The sequence below is a fragment of the Helianthus annuus genome, chromosome 11 (assembly GCF_002127325.2).
Source record: "Helianthus annuus cultivar XRQ/B chromosome 11, HanXRQr2.0-SUNRISE, whole genome shotgun sequence".
Lineage (NCBI taxonomy): Eukaryota > Viridiplantae > Streptophyta > Magnoliopsida > Asterales > Asteraceae > Helianthus > Helianthus annuus.
In genome coordinates, this window is record NC_035443.2 from 173,878,484 (window position 1) to 173,892,260 (window position 13,777).

A 13,777-nucleotide genomic window follows, 5' to 3' on the forward strand; every position below is an offset into this window, starting at 1 on the left:
ATATTACTGGCATTGGGTATTGAACGGTTTTATACACAACGGGTAACAAACGTTTTCTAAAACTGTGAACTCGCCAGCTTTGTCTGATACACGTGTTACATGCTCGCAGGTCGTTAAGTATTTTGGAATGGGGAAGCTTGCTATCTGGGAGTGCTGGGGTGGTCATGGATCGAAGCTCTTAGATTGAATTACATTTGATACATTGGTTTTATGCGTTATTATGGAACAATTGCTAAACAACTTATTACATGCTTCCGCTACACAATTTTTGAGAATTAATATTATGTTGACAACTTATTTTGGAAAAATAATGTCATGATTTATTTAAAAATTTATCATTGGTTCAATGTGGTTGGTGGCTCGAACTCTGATGCGTAGCACTCCTCGCGGGGTTTCCGCAGGTGAAATTTTGGGGGTGTTACAGTTGGTATCAGAGCCACTGGTTATAGTGAATTTGGTTTTAAAAACGTTTCTATAAAACCAGACTATAACCGAACATATCCGAAATCGACCATGACACTCAGCTCCAGACTGCAAGGTTCGTCTCTCGTTTACTTACTGTACTGCATAACTAGTGAATATGATATTGCATGTGATTGCACGTTTAGCACAACCGTATGAATTCATCACTTGCATGCGTTATGGGATGGGTAGTGTGGTGTTTCCTTAGACATTCATGACTCGCGTTTTGTGATGTTCTTTGCTTGCTACTTGAGTTTGAGGAACCATTTGACATGAGTTAGGAGGAGCTGAGATGAGCATGCAAATCACAATATTATTGTGGGTGCACACATAATAATAATGTGGGGTGCATGCGAGTCCCAGTAAGGCTTAACAAGTGAAGAAGGGGTTTCGTTCTGTTATTCGATCGATGTGAAACACAACAGTCTATAAGAGTCGTAGCAGTAATTGTCTCTTACTTGAATATGATCTTCACTCCTTTCTGAACCCTTACGAATCTCGATGCTATCGAGTATTACTTGAACACACATCTGAACGCCTAGCGAAACGTGTAGAATGTTAGGTGCTTGCACGAACGTCCCTGAGTGGATGTTGCAGCGTTAGTGATTGGTCTATACCCCCCATTCCTCTTTGTTGATTGGAACTCAATTACCTGACATCTTAGACCCCGAAGTGCGATTACATCTGCAACACTCTGGAAACATACCGTGCGTTACCATGTTAACTTGCAAGAACGATGGACTTTAGCATTTGAACGACCCTAGTTACCAACAATGAACATCAGCCATTTGACTTCAATCGAACCCTTAACCCCAACCAACGTCTCATGTGAGTCAACATTTACGAATTAATCGGGAGATAAGCATGACAGCTGACTGTAGATTGGAATGTGAACCCCCCCCCCTGCACTGTGAGTAGTGCCTTAGCACGTACCATGGAATGTGAAGAGGTGGACCCTGTCGATAAAAGGTCGTAGAGCTCCGTTTCAAGCGACAGCATTGGAGGCAACAGTCACGGCAACAACAAGGTATTCGTAGTGGTAACCAACAGTATGGAAAGTGAAGGAGCCCACGGCATGGAGTGGCCGATGTTAAATCCAACGACAACAACCAAGGGAATGACGGCCGTACTGGAAATCCTCACAACAAGTACAACGACACGGGAAACGATGCTTAGAGGAGGGCATTTGGGATTGGCATGGGCGATGCCAGTATTTTAGCAACGTGGTAACTAGTGTGAGTAGCTAATCGATTCGTCTCTGTCCCGTCCAACCCTATTACCCATTGGAACGAAACCTGTTGTGAAAATGACTGGTGGCAAGGCAATGGGAACCTCATATGTGCATCGGGATGCAAACCCGACCTTGTGGGACAAGTGTTCGACCTCGACTCTCCTTTCTGTTAACCTTGATGGTTTCAATGCAGTAGTTGTGTAAGCTAGTCATTTAGATATCGCGTAGATATAGCATGTGGGAAGAAAATTTTGCAACATTTTATGCCTTGAAGTGTCGAAGTGGTGTAAAGGTTAGCATCGTGTCAACAATGGAAACCTAGAAGTGTTTACGGAAGGATTATCCCGCTATGTTAGCAACTGTTACCAATGTTAAGATTAAGGAAAAAGGGATCGAGGACCCAGCACCTGTTCGTGATTTCTTCCGGTGAGCTACTCGAGGAACTTTCAGGTTTACTTCCACAACTGTTAGATGGACTCTCAGTTGATCCCGCGCCAGAGGCAATCATGATTCTTCGTACTTCTTATGGTTTTGCGCCAGGAAGGTTGCAAGAACTTTCAAGTCAACTACAGGAACTGTGGGACAAGAGCTTTGTCGGTTTTAGTTTTCGCTCTGGGGAAACCCCGATTATATCCATAAAGATAAGCCTTACTGTTGGACATGTGTACTGACTATCGAGAACTCAGTAAGGTGACAGTCAAGAACCGTTTGCCTCGACCATGCATTGACAACCGGTTGACCAGCTGCGAGGGTTAAGCTCCTATGCGAGGATTGGCTATTGAGCGAGCTATCATTAGATGGAAGTCCAAGGGGAGAATGTTCATAAAACGGCAAATCAGATGCAATGCGGCCATTGTGACTTTGTATTCCATGACCTTTGGGTGAATCATTATACCAGTAGTTTTATGGATCATGTGAGTAGACCGTGTACATTGATGACGTTTTGAGTCATTCCTAGGAGAAGGGAACACCATGGGCAGCATTTGTATCTTATTATAGAGCTTCTGAGGGAGGAGCCACTACGCGCGGAGTCTTGTCAAATGTAGCATCTGGGTTCGAGAAGTACATCTGTGGTCATATAAACAACGAGGTGGGAATACACGTGGATCTCGCTAATATCCATTTTATTAGAACCTTAACGGCACCGAGGAGTCCTATGAGGATACAACAATTTCTTTGTTTCGCTAGATACCATCGCAGATTCGTCGCAGGATTCTCGAAGATTGAGCAGTTATAATCTCTTTAGCACGGTAGAGTGCTATGTATTCATGAGAGATAAAACAGGAGGACGTCTTTTCAGCTCTTGAGTCTCAACTTTACGATGCACTGAGCATCGTCTCTACCCAGGGGTACGGATGATCTAGAGGTATACCATGAGGGTACGAGTCAGAGCCCCAGTTATACGCCGATGCAACACGAGAGAATGATGATTCAGAGCAACTGCACGACCCACAACCTGTGGTGGGAACCATCGTCTTTGGATTTGTGTTGGAGGCAATTACTTGGACGGTACCGAATGCACTACTTAGACCGATCGCAAGGGCCTCCCTTGTACCCTTGTTTCGAAAAAGCTAAACAAGTGATGGCATCGCTGGATGGAATTCTTGAATGATTTCAACTATGAAACCTAGATGAGTACGAGCTTCGCAGCGCACCATCGACTTTAACCTATCTGATTAGATTTTCCCTGCTCGAACCGAAGCATTAAAGGAAGAGGATTTTCAAGTTTTACCCATGCGGGGCATAGTGAAGCAACCTTTGACAGGTCAGAGGATACTCGTTACCTCATGGAACGAATGTGGGTCTCATTATACAACAACTGTAGGGAACTCGTGTTGAGCAAAGCGCACTGGCTTCGATATTCTAGCCGTCTGGATTCTTATGAGAGGCATTAGGATTTATAAGCCTTGTACTGGTAATAGGACATGAAGGCCCACCTAGCTAGGTATGGGAATAATGTTTGACTTGTGGGAAGTCATGGTGAAGTGTGACCAACCAGAAACACCTGTATGGCCAGTGAAAACAGACTGCCATGGATTTGGTCGCTAGCCTACTTACAACCCAAAACGGAAACAATATCACATGGATGATCGTTGATTATCTCAAGTAACCAGCACACTTTCTAGCCATCAAAGAAACGGGTAAGTTTTCTACGCTTGCAGTCATATACCTGAAAGAAGTGGTTGCTAGGCACAGGGGTGCCAACCTCCATTATCTCTGATCGCGACACACGATTTGTATCTGACTTGTGACAAGCGATGCACGAATCCTTTGGCTCACGTCTAGACATGAGCATTGGACAAACGGTTAGAGCAAACGAACCATCCTGACACCCGAAGACATGCGACAAGCATGTGTGAGACTGACCTAGTAACAATGGAATGGCACTAACCTCTAGTTGAAAGTACTGCAACAACTACCATTCTAGTATTCAGATAGTTCCGTTTGGGGGCATTGCATGGGTGATAATACGGATCTTCTTGTTAGACTAAGGTGAGTGAAATTCTAATCACAGACCCAGGACTTGCACTCGGAACTCTTGGGAAGATTGCTTAGATCGGAAATTGTTTGACGGTAACGCGTGATTGTCAGGAAGCATTGGGAGTTCACGGTAGGCGAACGTGTCGTAATCGAAAGTCTCACCCTGGGAGGGTAGGGTGCGTTATTGAAAGCATGGCAAGTTTAGTTTACGAAGTGTTAGAACGTTCCAGTTTCTAGAACGAATAGGTAACATGGCCCACGAACTCGAGTTACCCGACGAGTGGGGGTAACGTGCACAACGTCATTTAGGTCTCGAAACTAAGGCAGTGTTTGAGGAAAAATTGTAATACCTCACTTAGACAAGTTGCAGTGGTCGAGGAGCCAATCAAAGGCATAGACGAGGGAGTAAGGGTTGTTAACACAGTTCAGTTTCCTATAGTGAGAGTTCGTTGGAACTCAAGACGCGGACCGGAGTTCAAGTGGGAACGCAATGATCGGAGTAAGTTCTATCATCCTCAGTTGTTCACATAGTTGTATCAACTACGAATATTATTGGTGAATTTCGGGACGAAATTCTCTTTCAAGTTGGGGATAATGTGGCACCCACGGAAACTATACAGTCATCCTAATCTATCGCTGTGATAATTTTGGATTGCTTATCAAATTTCGGGACGAAATTTCTTTTAAGTTGGGGATGATGTGACAACCCTAGATTTCAAGACCTTTCCTTTACACGTCACCTGTTTTTACAATCCTGCTTTACATTTCGTTGTACGTTGCATCATGTATATTATTTGGGAATGACTTTAGTTAGTTGGATTAAGGTTAGCATCCACTTAAAATTATGAATTGAAAAATTATGAATTGAGTTGAATAGTGGCCGACAAGAGGGTTTAAACAACTCATTCCATTGGACCTTTAAAATGAGTATATATATCTCTTAAATTGTGTATATTGAACCACATGAATTCTGTTGTAAAGCATTAATGCGCCGATACTTTGATTAAATCAAAGTGACCACTCTTTGCCATCAACAATAATGTCAAACATAGAAAAATTCACCAACATGTATTGGACCGATTTTGTTATAACACATGGGCCACCAGCATTCAAAACAAATCACATGGTGCCATGCAATTGTCTTGGGCCGATAACAAGAACAACCTCACGTGGGCTTCCTATAGGGCCGGTTAGTGTACAATTTATTCACATACATGGATTTCGTAACTTAACTAGCATGATACATATTCAAACCCTACCCCCTACCTCTTGTGCGACGGCAGTAGTCAAGGACCCCCCCCCCTCTCTCGTAACATCATCTTAGCGGATCCCTGGGCTGGTTAGTGATTACTTTTGATTGATCAGTTTTATTAATCATGTTTGTGATTACTGTTGATTGGTTAGTGATTACTTTTGATTGATCAGTTTTATTAATCATGTTTGTGAGTACATGTATGACCTTGATACGCGTATATACTGCTCATGTTAATCTATTCATGTGTGTGCCATTTAGTATTATGTTACATGTGTGCATGATATCTTCGGTCCAATGGGATCCATTTATCATGGGACTTGTCAGCCATTGTCCTTGGTTTCATTAAATTGACATTTATCCACACACTAAGGCAACCGACACAATTGCCTTTGATACATTAGAATAGATTCACATTAGAATAGATTCACATTTTCATGTGAATTGTCAGGGATATGTATAATTAAATTCAATACAACTTGTGAATTGTCAGTAACATGTGGCCGCCAATAGATTCAAATAGATAAGGATCATGTGTGTGCAACTAGTTATTGTCGTACATATGTAATTAAATTGGATGCAATCAGCTAAGTGCTCTCTTTGATCGATGAATTCATGACTGGGTCTAATGATTGAGTTCAGAATATGTTTGTTTGAAGATGTAAATGATTATGATTTGCACATCTTAATGGCCACTGTTCGGTTTGTATGTTAAGCAAGTAATAATCGGATAATGATTACGAATATGTGTATTATAAGGGCCTCGATTACATGGTAATGCTAAATCGGAAACTTGATAATTGGATGTTGATAAAGTGGATGATGATAATAAAGATGAGTTAGTAGTTTAGGGTTGCATAATCATACTGTTTGGGTTAGTTATTATACATATGCTAGGTCTTACCTATTAACCGGGCCAAGTAAACCACAGGCCCACCTAACGACATCAGGCCCGCACTGTTGCGGAGTGGGGGCAACTGTGCAGTCCGAGCGGGCTGGGTTCAAATGGGTCGCGCACACACGGCTCCGTTTGTTGGGCCACTTTCTAAACGGATGTTAGTGTTGGGCCGTACATATATAACTTGACTGGGCACGAAAGGATTATGGTTTGTAGGTGAGAAGTTTAAGTGTTATAATCCTTGCTAGGCCATTAGCTTATTTATATTGTGCACCATGTGGGTAACACAACGAAATATGATTGTTACGTGACATATGAATTATGAATTTGTGATATGGACTTGTGAGGGAACAAACTACTTATTGTGGGATTTCATGATGATAACCGACTGTTATGTTGTATGAAATACTGTGATGATTCAATGAGCATTGTGTGTTCCTCGTATGTTAATACATGTATGCGGTGGATGCAATGAATACGTGAATTGTTGTTACAACATGTGAAATAATTAACACCACTATCTGTACGAAACTTGTTGGCTATATATGTAGAAAATGTGGTTTAATTGCATGCGAAACTGATTATCGTTGGTAACCATGTTAGGAATTTGATTGATCAGCTGTGAATAACATAACGTAACATACCGAGCAATCAAAGGTGAGTTCACTACATTCGAGCATGCGTCCCAGTGGTTGGGGACAGTCAGTGGGTATTCCATGGGGGGAATGAGTCTTTGGGTAAAAACGAGTATATTGGTTAATATTCTCACCTATCATCATTTGTAAGTCCCTCATCGGGTATTAGTTAGTAGCGCTACTTAGGTTTGGCACCCTCACCCCGTGCCTGTAGAGGACGGAGGTGAACTAATGACCCAGTCTGGCCCAGTACTAGATAGGAGTACGTGGGAAGGGCAGTCGTGTATTTCAGGAGCCGTCATTGTTCGGAAATGAGATATTAACAATATTACTGGCATTGGGTATTGAACGGTTTTATACACAACGGGTAACAAACGTTTTCTAAAACTGTGAACTCGCCAGCTTTGTCTGATACACGTGTTACATGCTCGCAGGTCGTTAAGTATTTTGGAATGGGGAAGCTTGCTATCTGGGAGTGCTGGGGTGGTCATGGATCGAAGCTCTTAGATTGAATTACATTTGATACATTGGTTTTATGCGTTATTATGGAACAATTGCTAAACAACTTATTACATGCTTCCGCTACACAATTTTTGAGAATTAATATTATGTTGACAACTTATTTTGGAAAAATAATGTCATGATTTATTTAAAAATTTATCATTGGTTCAATGTGGTTGGTGGCTCGAACTCTGATGCGTAGCACTCCTCGCGGGGTTTCCGCAGGTGAAATTTTGGGGGTGTTACATAAGGTATTTCCATATCTTATGAAGGATGTTGCAACAGATAATCCGCATGATTCTTGCAGTGATTAACTGATTATCAGTAACTTGAATTCGAAATTGAAAATGACATGATTCAGGTTATTTTCTCTAGGGGAATGTTGTTGTTGCTCTTCTGAGGCACTTTGGATGCCCTTGCTGGTAATCAATTTAAAGTTTGATTATTTGTTTTGATAAGTGTGACCAAAACAATAAATGAAATTGTAATTCCATTATTCGATGTATAATTTCTGTTTTGTAACGTGTATAGATGGGAACTCGCGTCGACTCTTAAAGAATCTAAAGGGATTTGAAGCTGCTGTTGTGAAGCTAATTGCTATTGGTATCGGTGAACCTAAAAAAGCCCGCATCCTTGCTGAAAGGGTAATCATTTCCTTTTTGTATTCATCTTAGGGGGTGTTTGGAGATTTGTGATGCATTTGGTTGAAAAAACAATCATGTTTGGTTTGTTAATCTTCAAACTAAATAGGTTAGGAATGGAATTTAGATACCAATTCCATCGAACTAAACACCCCTTGACTTTATCATTGATTGTGTATCTTCGATTTTGTCATTAATAGCTGAAATGGAAGTTGCTATAGAAAGTGTAGGGCTTGAAATTGATTATTTGTCTGTTTTGTGCAATCGATTGTTTCTGTTAGAAAATAAAACAGTGTTTGAAACCACTGTTGGGCCAGTAGAGGGATGAAAACAGCTGTTTGAAACCACTGTTGGGTTAAAACAGTGTTTTGTGGAGAAAACAATGGTTGAAACCACTGTTGGGTTTAAACGATGGTTTGAAACCAATGTTGGGTTAAAACAGTGTTTTGTGGAGAAAAGATATGTTTCAAACCACCGTTGGGTTAAAACACTGGTTTGACTTTGGTCAAACAGACTTTTAAACCACTAAAAGAGTGCTACCTGGCTAGAATATGAGATCATCGTGGTGGATGAATCTGACCCTGAGTTTGATTCTGAAATGTCAAACATCTGAGTTATATTGATTTTAATGTCTGGTTAGTGGTTAGTAACTTATTTGAATTCATTTTAGACTGGATGATAATTTACCGGCTAGCTCATCAGAATCTTCTATTAATGAACCTTCCGGAGTCAAACCAGCTGATTTGGTAGACGAACAAAGCTCTGGTTCAGTTTCTCCCGGTTCAAGGACATCTCAACCACAATTGACGGATAAGGTCAAGTCATCAAGCCCACAAAACATGGAAAACTTCACCAATTATCGGTTAGTAAGTTTTTCAATCTCGTGTAATATTAGATAATGATATTTTCTTATATGTTTTTCTTCTGTTTATGTAGTTTTTTGAAAACTCGGGAAAATACTCTTAATTAATCAACTAGAACACCTGATCTTCCATCCGTTTGGAGCGTTAAGGATATATATATGAGGTAATTTCATTCTTTTGCATTCTTATATGAGAGTGCTTATCAACTTATCTGGGAAGATGTTGGTTAATTATATTCTTATAATGTGTGCTTTCATATTTGCGTCCAATTTTTTTATTTATGTTTAATAATGATTCTGTTTTTCTCTTGCTTGATTTTATAAGATAAACAAATTCAGTCAACATTTTTGTGTGGCAGGCTGTGAATGGTAATATCCCGACAGCCTCAGCGCTGGCTGCTAGAAGAGTTCTGATGGGGGACAACCACTGCAGAATTTGACCTGTTGACGTTTTCGCTCAAGAGGTGTGGCGTACAGTGTTTGGCTGGGTGGAAGTTTCTACACCAATTATTTTTGACTCGCTTACACAAATGATTTCCCATTGTTGCAATCTTGGTATGAGAAAACAAATAGAGGAACTGACATTAGCAGCCATTGGCATCGACAAGATGGTGAGATTATAGCAGTCCAACCATGAAGGAGTTTGGCATGAACCTGACATTAGCAGCCATTGGGATCGACAAAATGGTGAGATTATAGCAGTCCAACCATGAAGGAGTTTGGCATGAACCTGCAACATAAGCATCTCCATGTTTAATCGAATGTCAATGTACAAAATGCAAACATATGTATACATCATTAGTAGCCTTAAGCACTTAAAGCTACATACAAGTACTGTAAGTATCACTTTTTGTGTTATCAGATGCAACTTTGAATGCTATTATTGATTTTTTCTATTAGTAGCCTTAAGCCCTTCATTGATATGTTTATTGTTATTTGGACACTACTGAATTTGAGTTTCAGATTTATATATGTTCATTTGATCGTGGTGTATAGTGATATGCATGCTTCACATAGAAAATACATGATATACAGTGGTTGATGCATCTGTTGAAAACCATTGTTGCTGATACATCTGTTGATACAGTGGTTGATGCATCTGTTGACTTTGGTCAATAGATGTTTCAAACCACTGTTGGCTTAAAACACTATTTTGTGGACAAAAAGTGGTTGCTTTTTTTTTTTTTTTTGCAAACAGTGGTTTAAGTTTGGTTAAACAGACTTTGGTCAGGATAGACTTTTGAAACACTAAGAATCAGAGTTTTGCAAACAACGGTTTGACTTTGGTCAAACAGACTTTTTGAAAACAGTGGTTTGACTTTAAGCAATCATCAATAGAATTGGTCAATTTTATTTGCAAAAATTGGTTTTAACTTTATTTGAGTTACAAGTACCATATAATTTTTATTCTTATTGCAAGAATTGGCTTGGATCTAAAGTTAATAAAATATAGTATGAATGGTTTTCTAAGAAACGACCCGTGTTTGCACACAGGTCCTACCGCTAGTACTCTTTAATAAAAGAAATCAATAAAGGGACACTTGTTATTATTCTAGACCATCTACTCTTTATTTTCTCGCTTCTCTCTTACTTAATTGTTGATAATGATCATTTAATTTAAATTATTAAATTTAATATATGTTTCAAACAATTAAAAAATTATGGATAGAGTTCCATGAAATATCTTATTATTTATTTATATTAATTACTAGGTTAGAAATTATATCTTGATAATTGAAACAAATATCTAGCATTTTCATAACTAGGGTGGAGGGAACGATTTTCTTGCTTAACAAATTATTTATTTACTTAAAATATTTAAAATGAAAGAAGAATAATAACTACATTTATCATACTAATAAATTTATCCAAAAATAACCATCTTAAGATGCAACTCACATCCATATATTTGGATTTTAAAGTTATATAATTTAATAATTACCGATAATTTATATTTATCTAATTAATTTAAATATTATTTTGTAGCTATAAGTTTATCTAATTGGCTAATTGCTATATGCCTAATGTGGATATTTCAATAATTTTTTAGAACTAATAAATTAAAACCACTGTTATTTAAAAAAACTTTGAGTTATTAAATGTATGTTCACATGACTGTTAAAACTCGTGAGAAAGTCGATGATACAGTTTGTATTCTAATCGATGGTTCAAATGCAATTATATTTATAAACTTGACAAACATCACAAGTTTTGATCATACATGACACAAAATTTTGTTCGGATATAAAAAAAGTGTCTTAAAATATCGTTTTATAATTGTTAAATCTTCATTATTAACTATTTGATTTTTTATTTACTAAACCCGTGTAATACACGGGGTTAGGCCTGTAAGTGAACCGAACGTTCATGAACTGTTCGTGAACTTGTTCGGCGGGAAGTTCGTTCATGTTTGTTTATTTAGTAAACGAACGAACACGAACAAAAAATTTTGTTCGTTTAATTAAATGAACGAACACGAACACACCTTGTGTTCGTTCATTTATGTTCGTTTAAATTTAGAAAATTCCTAAATAGTTATATTTATATAAATATTAGGTTTTCTTACTACTTATATAAATATAATAATTAGTAATTAAGTTTTCTAGGAATAAAAAAATGAAATTTTAAAATTTTTCTTAGATCCTAACTGATCACTTACTTAAGATTTATATAAAAATACTAAAATTTAGTATTTGTGAACCTTAATTTAGATGTGTTTTGGATGAACTATAATATATTAGACTTGTATGTTTGTGTTCACTAATGTTAAATTATGTTTGTTTATATTTGTTCAATTACATTCATTTGTGTTCGTTTATGTTTGTTCAATCGTGTTAATTTATGTTTGTTTATTTGTATTCAAATATATTCAGTTAGATTTTTTTTTTCGTTTATGTTCGTGAGCTGTTCGTTTAGGCTTTAAACGAACAAACATAAACGAACACGAACATGCCCGATTTCTTAAGGAACGAACACGAACAAAAAAATGTGTTCGAATCGAGTTCGGTTAAAATGTTCGTGTTTGTTCGGTTCATTTACAGACCTACAAGGGGTTATAACCTAGTAAACTAATAATAGAAAGTGTAGGTCCACCCGGAGGATCGAGTTAAACCTCTATTCCCTGTTTTCCGACGAACGTGAGAGTGCGGAATCCAAACGGGTAAGTTAAACCAAGTTAGAACACGAAAACGACAAGCACGGTTCAACGATTAACACTCAAATGTATTAATACGTATGACGGTTACAAAGCAATGTTTAAAAGATCTCCTTATAAACTCTCAGTGTGTGTGTTTTACAGTATGTTCTCTCTCTGTTCTATCTATCTATCTATCTTCTGTTTCTGTCTGCTGCTTATAAAGGGATCAGGACGACGAAACATCAATGTCGTCGACGAAACACGATCAGCATCCGACGAAAGTCTATCTGGTAACGAAACATTCATGGCGAAACACCAGAGATGACGAAACAAGGAGTGTTTCTTCACACTCCCATCTACGACGAAACATATGTTTCTTCAGCTCATCTTTCGTCACCAGCATGTTAGAGTAGCATGTTAGAGTTTCGTCATGAGACTTCAGCAGGTGTTTCGTCAATAGCTGTTGCAGGAGTTTCGTCATCAGCTGTTGCAGAACATCTGTAGCTTGCAGAGCAGCAACAATTATGACTTGCAGACTTGAGGTGATCACGATCCGAGACACGACGGAGGATGTCGAGTCTCGGTCTTTAACTTGAAGCGATGACGAACCGAACGAAGTCGCGTCCATATAAATGCATCAACAAAAAGATATATCGTTCTAAAAAAATCTGTTTCTTTGTATTTGTTTTTTTATTTAATTTTTTAAAATTTGATGGTTACTAGACTATTAACCATTGTTATGACCATGTATGATGACACTAATAGACTCATAGATATGGGCTTTTACTTGCTAAAGTAAAAGAAATGTTGTTATAAGCCCATCTATATAAAATAAATAACAGAAGTACAACTTCAAGTCCATATTGTTGTTTCTTCTTCACGTTTAAACTCCTAACCAAGCACCCTTGCAACTGCTAGAAAAAAGAGTCCGGTGAATTCACTCCATTCTCTTCATACACGCATGTCCTCCCCTGTAGGGTTTGATAAGTTTAAGGGGTACGATTACAAAATATCAAGGGTGCGCTCGGGATTTTGACGTATTTATAACACTAAATCTTTTTTTCCAAGGAGGGTGGCCGCGCACCCTCCAATACAGGTAGGTTTTCCCCTGAAATTATTTGTTACTTTACTGGACAATTTGTTGATGATCAATATCCCGTCGCAACACACGAGTTAACGTCAAAATACAACCTTCAAACATACTTGGTTGTCAATTGTTATACTTCTTTATCTCTGATCCAAATAGTTGAACTCATCAAAGTTCTATATTATTTGAGATTTCACTTACGGACATCAAAATCAAAGACTTTTGATGATAATATATCAAACATACTAAATGTATTTAAGAACTTTTGTTTTTCTAAAAAGTTATAAAATTTGTTAATGGGTTAATTTAGCATACGTGTTTGATAATGTTACAACAGATAACTAATTATCTATTTTAATACATTAAATGATTAAAATATAGGGGATAGTTCAAATAAAAACCACTTTTATCGCCAAAACTTGAAAACTAACTAAAAAAAGCCTAAAAAACACACAAATTTTTTTTTTTCAATTTTTTATAAAAATCGCAGGTTTTTTTATATAAAAAAAAATTTCAAAAAAAAAAAAATTGTAGTACACATGTGTAATAATACACATGTGTAGTACACATACACATGTGCAGTATTACACA

At 37.9% G+C, this 13,777-nt stretch overlaps 1 long non-coding RNA gene across 1 annotated transcript; it reads left to right on the plus strand.

Annotated features, from left to right (window-relative positions):
- The first annotated feature begins 8,652 nt into the window (after positions 1-8,652).
- On the plus strand, positions 8,653-9,859 carry LOC118484154. Its single transcript, XR_004872976.1, has 3 exons — positions 8,653-8,963; positions 9,038-9,127; positions 9,323-9,859. It is a non-coding gene; the product is annotated as an uncharacterized LOC118484154 (long non-coding RNA).
- The last annotated feature ends 3,918 nt before the right edge of the window (positions 9,860-13,777 follow it).